This window comes from Arachis duranensis, chromosome 10 (genome assembly GCF_000817695.3).
Source record: "Arachis duranensis cultivar V14167 chromosome 10, aradu.V14167.gnm2.J7QH, whole genome shotgun sequence".
NCBI lineage: Eukaryota > Viridiplantae > Streptophyta > Magnoliopsida > Fabales > Fabaceae > Arachis > Arachis duranensis.
The window spans coordinates 26951583-26962338 of record NC_029781.3 but is presented as its reverse complement, the minus strand read 5'-3'; the positions used below and the strand labels follow the sequence as shown (position 1 = coordinate 26962338).

The window sequence follows — 10756 nt, the reverse complement described above, 5'->3', positions numbered from 1 at the left end:
CTGTTGCTGAGAGGATGATGGAAAAGGCTTGCTATTGCTAAACCTATTTCTTCCACCATTATTAAAGCCTTATTAAGGCTTTTGTTGATCCTTCCATGAGAAATTTGGATGATTTCTCCATGAGGGATTATAGGTGTTTCCATAGGCTTCACCCATGTAATTCACCTCTGCCATTGCAGGGTTCTCAAGATCATAAGCTTCTTCTTCAGAAGATGCTTCTTTAGTACTGTTGGATGCATTTTGCAAACCATTCGGACTCTGAGAAATCATATTGACTTGCTGAGTCAATATTTTGTTCTGAGCCAATATGGCATTCAAAACATCAACTTCAAGAACTCCCTTCCTCTGAGGCGTTCTATTACTCACAGGATTCCTTTCAGAGGTGTACATGAACTGGTTATTTGCAACCATTTCAATGAGTTCCTAAGCTTCTGCAGGCGTTTTCTTTAGGTAAATAGATCCACCTACAGAATGGTCCAATGACATCTTAGACAATTCAGATAGACCATCATAGAATATATCCAGGATGGTCCATTCTGAAAGCATGTCAGAAGGACACTTTTTGGTAAGTTGCTTGTATCTTTCCCAAGCTTCATAGAGGGATTCACCTTCTTTCTGCCTGAAGGTTTGAACATCCACTCTAAGCTTGCTCAGCTTTTGAGGAAGAAAGAACTTGGCTAAGAAAGCCGTGACCAGCTTATCCCAAGAGTTCAGGCTATCTCTAGGCTGAGAGTCTAACCATGTTCTAGCTCTGTCTCTTACAGCAAAAGGGAAAAGCATAAGCTTATAGACCTCGGGATCAACTCCATTGGTCTTAACAGTATCACAGATCTGCAAGAATTTAGTTAAGAACTGAAAAGGATCTTCTGATGAAAGTCCATGAAACTTACAATTCTGTTGCATCAGAGAAACTAATTGAGGCTTTAGCTCAAAGTTGTTTGCTCCAATGCCAGGGATTGAGATGCTTCTTCCATGAAAGTTGGAATTTGGTGCAGTAAAGTCACCAAGCACCTTCCTTGTATTGTTGTTGTTGGGTTCGGCTGCCATATCCATTTCCTGTTCAAAAATTTCAGTTAGGTCCTCTTCAGAGTACTGTGCTTTAGCTGCTCTTAGCTTCCTCTTCAAGGTCCTTTCAGGTTCAGGATCAGCTTCAATAAGAATATCTTTTTCCTTGTTCCTGCTCATATGAAAAAGAAGAGAACAGAAAAGAAGAGGAATCGTCTATGTCACAGTATAGAGATTCCTTTTTGTGAATAGAAGAATAAGAATGAAGGAAGAAGAAAAAAAAATCGAACACAGAGAATGGAGGGGTTCGATTTTTGAGAAGAGAAGTGTTAGTAAATAAATAAAATAAATAGAAAGAGATGAGAGGGAGAGAATTTCGAAAATAATTAAGAAGAAAAGGAAGATATTTTTGTTTTTATTTTAAAATATAGTTAGAATTAAAAAATTAGGAGAAGAAATAAAATTAAAATTAAAATTTAAAATAAGTAGTTAATTAAAAAGAATTTTGAAAAAAGGTGAGGAATTTTCGAAAATTAGAGAGAGAAAAGTAGTTAGGTGGTTTTGAAAAATATAAAAAATAGTAAAACAAACAAAAAATCAATTAGTTAGTTGAAAAAGATTTGAAAATCAATTTTGAAAAGATAGGAAGTTAGAAAAGATTTTTGAAATCAAATTTTTGAAAAAGATATGATTGAAAAAGATTTGATTGAAAAAGATATGATTTGAAAAAAAGGATATGATTGAAAAGATATGATTGAACTTTATTTTGAAAAAGATTTGAAAAAGAAATTTTAAAAAAGATTTGATTTTGAAAATTGAAGTTGATGACTTGACTAACAAGAAACTAAAAGATATGATTCTAAAATTTAAAGTTTGAATCTTTCTTAACAAGAAAGTAACAAACTTGAAATTTTTGAATAAAAACATTAATTGTTATAATAATTTCGAAAATTATGAAATAAAGATAAGAAAAAGATTTTGAAAATCATTTTTTAAAAATTTTTCGAAAAACATGAAATAAAATTGAAAAAGATTTTATTTTTGAAAAAGATTTTGAAAAGATAAATTTTTGAAATTGAAATCTTGACTTGACTAACAAGAAACAACTTATTTAAAAATTTTTTGACTAAGTCAACCCAAAGATTTCGAAAATTATGAGTAAAATAAGGAAAAAATATTTTTTTATTTTTGAATTTTATGAGGAAAGAGAAAAACTACAAAATGACTCAGCACATAAAAATTTTGGATTAAAACAAGTGATGTATACAAGAACACTATGAATGTCAAGATGAATACCAAGAACACTTTGAAGATCATGATGAACATCAAGAACTTATGTTTGAAAAATTTTCAAGAATAGAAAAACATGCAAGACATCAAACTTAGAAATTTTTAATGCTTAGACACTATGAATTCAAAAATGCATATGAAAAACAACAAAAGACACAAAACAAGAAAATATGAAGATCAAACAAGAAGATTTACCAAGAACAACTTGAAGATCATGAAGAACACCACGCATGAGTTTTCGAAAATTTTTGAGAAAAACACCAAACTTAAAAATTGACTCTAGACTCAAACAAGAAACACAATTTTTTTTTTGATTTTATGATTTTATAAATTTTTTGGATTTTTTCAAAAATTGTTTTTAGAAAAATGAAAAAGAAGAAAAATTTTGAAAGATTTTAGAAAACTTTTTTTGAAAATAAAATAATGGTTAAAACAAGAAGAAAATTACCTAATCTGAGCAACAAGATGAACCGTCAGTTGTCCAAACTCGAACAATCCCTGGCAACGGCGCCAAAAACTTGGTGCACGAAATTGTGATCTCAATGGCGCCAACAACTTATTATGCACAATTATAATCTCAACTCTTTTTCACAACTTCGCACAACTAACCAGCAAGTGCACTGGGTCGTCCAAGTAATAAACCTTACGTGAGTAAGGGTCGATCCCACGGAGATTGTCGGCTTGAAGCAAGCTATGGTCATCTTGTAAATCTCATTCAGGCAGATTCAAATGGTTATAGAGTTTTGATAATTAAAAGATAAATAAACATAAAATAAAGATAGAGATACTTATGCAATTCATTGGTGGGAATTTTAGATAAGCGTATGGAGATGCGTTGTTCCTTCTGAATCTCTGCTTTCCTATTGCCTTCATCCAATCCTTCATACTACTTTCTATGGCAAGCTGTATGTTGGGTATCACCGTTGTCAATGGCTACTTCCCGTCCTCTCAGTGAAAATGGTCCTCTACGGTTTCTGTACGGCTAATCAACTGTCAGATTTCTCGTCTCGGATGAAAATTTCTGTATTGCTAATTAGTTGTTGGTTCTCGATCATATAGGAATAGGATTTACTATCCTTTTGCATCTGTCACTATGCCCTACATTCGTGAATTTGAAGCTCATCACAGTCATCCCATCCCAGATCCTACTCGGAATATCACAGACATGGTTTAGACTTTCCAGATCTCAGGAATGCTGCCAATGGATTCTAGCCAATACCATAAAGATTCTAATCTCGGATTCAGATACCCCATTGTCAAAGGGGAGTCAATGTGAATCATTGATTAGAAATCCAAGAGATATGCATTCAAGCTTGTTTTCATGTAGAACAGAAGTGGTTGTCAATCACGCATTCATAAGTGAGAATGGTGATGAGTGTCACATAATCATCATATTCATCATGTTCTTGTGTGCGAATGGATATCTTAGAACAGGAATAAGCATGAATTGAATAGAAAACAATAGTAATTGCATTAATACTCGAGGAACAGTAGAGCTCCACACCTTAATCTATGGTGTGTAGAAACTCCACCGTGAAAAATACATAAGTGATAATGGTGTTCATTGGGTTCGGCCCCAGAGAGGGAACCATAATAACCAAGACCTTGGTCTAAGGATTAAACGTCCAACGATGATGTCTAATACAATAGTAAAAAGTTCTATTTATACTAAACTAGTTACTAGGGTTTACAGAAATAAGTAAATGATGCAGAAATCCACTTCCGGGCCCACTTGGTGTGTGCTTGGGCTGAGCATTGAAGCTTTCACATGTAGAGGTCTTCCTTGGAGTTAAACGCCAGTTTGTAACTTGTTACTGGCGTTTGACTCTAGCTTGCAACTTGTTTCTGGCGTTTAACGCCAGAATAGGGCAGAAAGCTGGCATTGAACGCTAGTTTGAGTCATCTAAACTCGGGCAAAGTATGAACTATTATATATTGCTGGAAAGCCCTGGATGTCTACTTTTCAAAGCAATTAAGAGCGCGCAATTTGGGTTTCTGTAGCTCCAAAAATTCTATTTCGAGTGCAGGGAGGTCAGAATCCAACAGCATCAGGAGTCCTTTTTCAGCCTCTGAATCAAATTTTTGCTCAGGTCCCTCAATTTCAGCCAGAAAATACCTGAAATCACAGAAAAACACACAAACTCATAGTAAAGTCCAGAAATGTGAATTTTTCTTAAAAACTAATAAAAATATACTAAAAAGTAGCTAGATCCTACTAAAAACTTTGTAAAAACAATGCCAAAAAGCGTATAAATTATCCGCTCATCACAGGTGTACATGCATCCTCAACTGCCCCATCATCGTCATCATCGTCATCACCATCAGTGTTGCCATTGTCATCATCGGCATCGTTGTCGTTACTATCATCCACCCTATCCCGGGGTGCATTCACGAGGGTGCGTATGAAGGCATCTGGTGATAGCTCTTTCTCCTCTGCCTCAACCTCTTCCTGAATTGTTGTTGCAACTGTGTTAAGATCAAAACGAGGAATGCTCCCACTAGGAACTGCATGATCAACAAATTCAATGCCTCGATCGAGCCTACTCCTTCTTGAGTCAAAGGGGAAACGACCCATCCATATGGATCCCCAGAATGCCCAAACATCGACGACATGTTAAGTCTAGAATCTAACGACATACGGCCAGTCCCCATTTCAAATGGCCTATTGTCTTGAGGGTTGGAAGACTTGATTTTCATTTGGATAAATGCCCCTCTGTGATTGATCTGTGTCATTGGTGCATGAAATTGTGATTTCAATGGCGCCAACAACTTGGTACGCACAATTATAATCTCAACTCTTTTTCATAACTTCGCACAACTAACCAGCAAGTGCACTGGGTCGTCCAAGTAATAAACCTTACGTGAGTAAGGGTCGATCCCATATAGATTGTCGGCTTGAAGCAAGCTATGGTCATCTTGTAAATCTCAGTCAGGTGGATTCAAATGATTTTGGAGTTTTGATAATTAAAAGATAAATAAAACATAAAATAAAGATAGAGATACTTATGTAATTCATTGGTGGGGATTTCAGACAAGCGTATGGATATGCGTTATTCCTTCTGAATCTCTGCTTTCCTACTGCCTTCATCCAATCCTTCATACTCCTTTCTATGGCAAGTTGTATGTTGGGTGATCACTGTTGTCAATGGATACCGTCCATCCTCTCAGTGAAAATGGTCCAAATGCGCTGTCACCGCACAGCTAATCATCTGTCGGTTCTCACTCATGTTGGAATAGGATCCATTGATCCTTTTGCGTCTGTCACCATGCCCAACACTTGCGAGTTTGAAGCTCGTCACAGTCATCCCATCCCAGATCCTACTCGGAATACCACAGACAAGGTTTAGACTTTCCGGATCTCAAGAATGCTGCCAATTGATTCTAGCTTATACCACGAAGACTTTGATCGTGAACCAAAAGGCTAAGAGATATGCATTCAAGCTCGTTTGCATGTAGAACGGGAGTGTTTGTCAGGCACGCGTTCATAGGTTGAGAATGATGATGAGCGTCACATAATCATCACATTCATCATGTTCTTGTGTGCGAATGGATATCTTAGAACAAGAATAAGCAAGAATTGAATAGAAAACACACTACAAGAAAAATACCCATTCAGCCACACTTTTTTTAAGCTACATTTGAAAAGCGTAGCCTATTCTATGAATAGGCTACGCTTTTTTCCGTGTTGCCTATTTATAAGAGAAAAGGATACACAATTGTGGCATCATTTAAAAAGTGTAGCCTTAAGTATTATAGAAATCACTTATAAAGCGTAGCCGTAGATTGATATCTATAACTTCACTTTTTGTATCAAAGAAGACGCTTTTAAAGGGTAACCTATTTGTTAAGTTTTGGGTGCGTTTTAAAAGTGATGCCTAATGTATCTGGAGTCAAATACACCCAAAACACTTAGTAATTTTTTTCAACTTATCACTAAATCACATTCACGTTCACATTCGAGCACCCTCACTTTTGCCATCAGATCAGAGAAAAATTTCACCACCTGACCTTCACAACTCACCTTCCAATTAATTGTTCAAAATCCTAACTCTAACTCACCTTCGCCACGCACCCTTTCACACACACACACACCCAGATCCAAGAGAATGAGTGAACCAGAAGGAGGAGAGGAGGAAGCCAGAGATGAGAGCGCGAGCGAGAGACCAGAGAGTGAGAGGGGGTCACCGCCGCAACGCCGCTGCAGCCGCCGCCGCCATCGCCGTCGTGGAGGAGGGAGTCCGAAGGAGAGAGAGAAAGAAGATTCGCAGACGAGTTGGAGAGAGAGGACGAAGACGCGACGCGAGAGAGAAGGAGGCTGTTCCGCCGTGCACTGTTGTCGCTCCTGGGGTCAATTGAAGCCGCCGCCGCTGCTGCTAGGGCTTGCCTTGCTCCTGTCCTCACTTTCGGCTTCTATAATTACTTTCTGTTCGTACTCCCAACCTCTCTCTCTCTCTCCAACTTTCATTTCATTCTCATTTCAATTTCAATTTCAATTTCGATGTCTCTGCAGGCGTTTCATCGGTGCCGTTTTCGACGCCAAGGGTGCGGATGCAATTCTCTCCTTTGAAAAGTTCTGCTGCAATTTCCCCAGACCTCTTCTTCAGGTTCCGATTTCTATCTCCACAGACCTCTTCTTCAGGTTCCGATTTCTATTTGGATTAGTTTTCTCAATTTGATTTTGATCCATCTGCTAATTAATTGGGTTGATTAATACTAGATCATATATCTCGCCATAATCAGTTCAACATATTATTTCATTGTAAAATCGTGTTTAACAGATCATATATGATTAATGTGAATGAAGAACACTAGGTTGAGTTCAATTGAATTGAATCATGGATAAGAGCATGTTAGCTGGTTTGGAATCACTTCCAGAAGCTTATCAGCAAAGAATGGCGTCCATGATGGAACAAGTTCAAATCCGTGACAGGTACCTCCTCTTCACTCTATCTGTTAACCAATTTCATGTGTTTTGAGTTGAGCTTCATGTTCCTAAATATTCCTATAATTGAATTTAGCATTTCAAAGTTTGGTCTTTCTCTGAGACTGCCAACTGGAGTTAAAATTTGAGTGAAGCAAAAGGAACATATTTTTAAGTGCTTATTCATCTCCTTCAAGTCAATTTCTCTGAATTTTCATGTATTACACTGATCTAATGATCTGCATTTGCTTTTGCTAACTTTGCCAATCCACTATGCTTTCTTTACTCTCTTGATTTATTTTTCTTTTGTTGGGTGTTTTTCTTGATTTATTTTTCTTTTGTTGGGTGTTTTTGATTAATTTTTGCAAGATCTATTCATCCAATTTTGCTTGTCTCTTTAGATTTAACTAGATTGTAAAAAAGTGTTCAATTTTTCTTGATACCTTTCAATAATCACAGCATGAAGGGGATTTTTATTGCATTGTTAGTTTTGGCTTGCATGGCCTTCCTGCAGCTCGAGAGGTCCAACCAATCAAAGGTAAGATAGAGTACTCAGCTCCTTCAATATGGTTTGTATATCATGTCATCCATCCCATGTTTAATTTGTGTTCTAATAAGTTCTAATTTGTGTTGTAACAAATAATTCTTTAATCTGAGTTCTACCTCCATGACCTCCAGTTCCACATCCTAGTAGTGATGTTAATAATGAAATTAATCCAAGCTTGCAAAAACTCCTTCTTCTGCTTTATTATGTGTGTTATTTACTATAGCTAGTAATAATAAAGATGTATCATCGCTTGTTAGTTTTCACTTTTTAATGGTGTTTGTGACTGCCTTTTTTATACTTCTTCTTTTACTAAACTTTTATGCATTAATGCTGCTGTTCTGTATCATCATCTATTATAAAAAAGTGAACAACTGAGAAAATAAAAATAAGCATTAATACTGAAAAAATAATAATATATTCTTGCTTGATTCATTTTAAGGACATGTTAATTTGTACATCTACAACATGGTTTAAACAAAAATCAGTTTTATTTCCAATTTTGTTCTCAATGTTCTGTATATTCTATGAAATTTAGCATGAGTAGTTTTTGCGATTTCATCTTTGCTTATTCTGACTTTTATTTCTATCATTTCTCTCTAACTGGAACATGAAAGAGATTGAATGGTGGATTGTCAAAGTATACTTTGGACTAGTGAGAATTGAGAAATGCATTTTGATTTAATCTTTTATTTGGTGTGATTGGCAGTCTTGGAAAATGTAGTATTTGATGAGCATTCCCGAGAGGTTGATTGCCCAGACAAATCAGTTACAGGTACATAAATTTTATTTTTAAGATGAATTTGGCTTATACTAATCCAGTGTTTTAGTTTTGACTTAATTGTTTTGACTTAATTGTTTATATGATTTTAAAAATAAGTTCTTGATAATTTAAATTAAAAACTAATATATAAAAGTGCAAGGTCAACTCGTATAAAATAACCTCAATGTTGCTGACATAAACCTCCTGTTATCTGGTAAGTATAAGGATAGTATTGAATAGAGACCCAAATATTTGTCCAAGAAAAATGTTGATGTCTACAAAGGAATTGAATAAAGACAAACATTTTTACTGCAAACTATTTTATAGATGAATTTGAACATATGAAGAACTTATTTATTTATTTTTATTTTTACTTCTTTCAGTCATCTGATTATAGAAACATCTTATTTTTACTTCTATCTACTTCTCGCTGCTCACCCAGCACCACCAGTCTACCAGCGTCTACTATCTTCGCCACCGGTCCTCTGTTTCGCAGCCGCTAAGCTGTGAACTCCATCGCCGCTTCCTTCTTCACCTGGCCCATGAACACCCTTAACTTACACCACGAGGACCACGACTCGCCTTTTGCCTTCTTCGATTCTTCCTGCTGCTCGTCTGCCCTGTGCTATCCGGTTCTGCCTTAATTTCCACCTTCTTCTAAGTTGTCTTTTTTTTTCTGCCCCATTTTGTTGTTTTGCCCTTGTCTCTTGAATGATTTAATTGTTGCTGCTGCTAGGTCCTAATTCTGTTTGATTATATCAAATTTAATTCTTGTTAAATGATGATTGTGCTAAATTTGTGGTTAAATGGTTGCATATGGCAATTACAATTTTTTTGTCTGTAATTTTTACAGTTATTTTGCTTCTGTTAGCTTATTTGCTTTAGTTGTTTGAGCTAGCTGTTGAGAATGCTTTTGTTCACCAGATGTTTGATGAAATGTGTCAGTATTATTTAAGTAAATGGATGTGAATTTGATGAGCTACTCTGTGTAACCTTTTGTACTGTAAAGTAAGAAAATTGATTAAATAGGAAAATTCAAATTCAAAGGCTTGGTAATATTTTCCTAGACTTTGATTATATTTTGTGTTTTATTGTTAATGATTCATTAAGCATGCTGTAAATAAATAGGAGGAAGAAGAGTTAAAAAATTAAATAAGAAGAGTTAAATTAGTCTTTTGATCGGATATCTTGATTGATATTACTGTGAGATTAACACTAGGGGAATTGTCATGATGATTGGCCTCCTATTAACAATTTGATTTCCAATTAAGGCTATGTTTAGAAAGGAGAGTTTTAGAGGGACAAGGGTTTTCATCTTCAATATAATATATATATGTTGGCACTTGCTCAAGTGGTTGGTTTACATTACGTTACACTTTGTTAATTCAAGTGGTTCAACATTTATTTACCTTAAACAAAATCCCATGTATGAGTGTGACAGATTGTTTTATTATTTATTATTATTAAAAAAACACCTGGTATTTTGGGAGCTTTCCCTTGTAGTAAAGCCAGACTCGACTCAAATAGCATTCTAGAGACTAATGGCTTATATTATAACTTTCTAACTTCAAAAACAAGAACTATGTACATTCCCTTCAAAGCCTACCATTCAAACATAAGTAGTTCTTGCATGATGAAATTCTAAATTATAGTTTTAAATTGCTACAATCACACAATTGCAATTGCTACCATAATATTACAGTTTTAACAACCATAGCAAATCATATAGATAGATAGATAGATGAACAGGATTAGGCAGTATACCAGAGGGGCATAGTAACTGGCAGACAAGGGAGGGCACTGTATGCAATCACATAGAACCCATAATCTGATTTTGTGCAATTCTTATCACAATCATAGGTTATGATTTTTTTATTTTTGAATTCTAAATTTAGATTTGTGAAACACTACTATGCATTGGTGAAACTTGTACACTATACAGAAAGAATTAATGATATTAGTCATTGATAGTTTTGAGTTTGATTTTTTAATTTTTATAATTGCGAATGTCATTATGAATATTTTTCTAACTATTTTTCTATGTAATTATGCAGGATAATAACGAAGATTAAGTTGATTATTATTGTCATTTATTGGCTAAGATAGAGTAGTGTTGGGAATGGATACATGTATGGTTGACTAATGACTTTTATTAGAAGATATTTATGTAGGATCTTTTTTGTAGAGCATTAGTAGTAAATTCTAAGTGGTATTATGGTTATTTTGATATGGC

General features: G+C 35.2%; 1 non-coding gene across 1 annotated transcript; it reads left to right on the top strand.

The window, feature by feature from the left end:
- The first annotated feature begins 540 nt into the window (after window positions 1–540).
- On the top strand, window positions 541–648 carry LOC127743644 (small nucleolar RNA R71). The gene has a single exon (XR_008005028.1). It is a non-coding gene; the product is annotated as a small nucleolar RNA R71 (small nucleolar RNA).
- The last annotated feature ends 10108 nt before the right edge of the window (window positions 649–10756 follow it).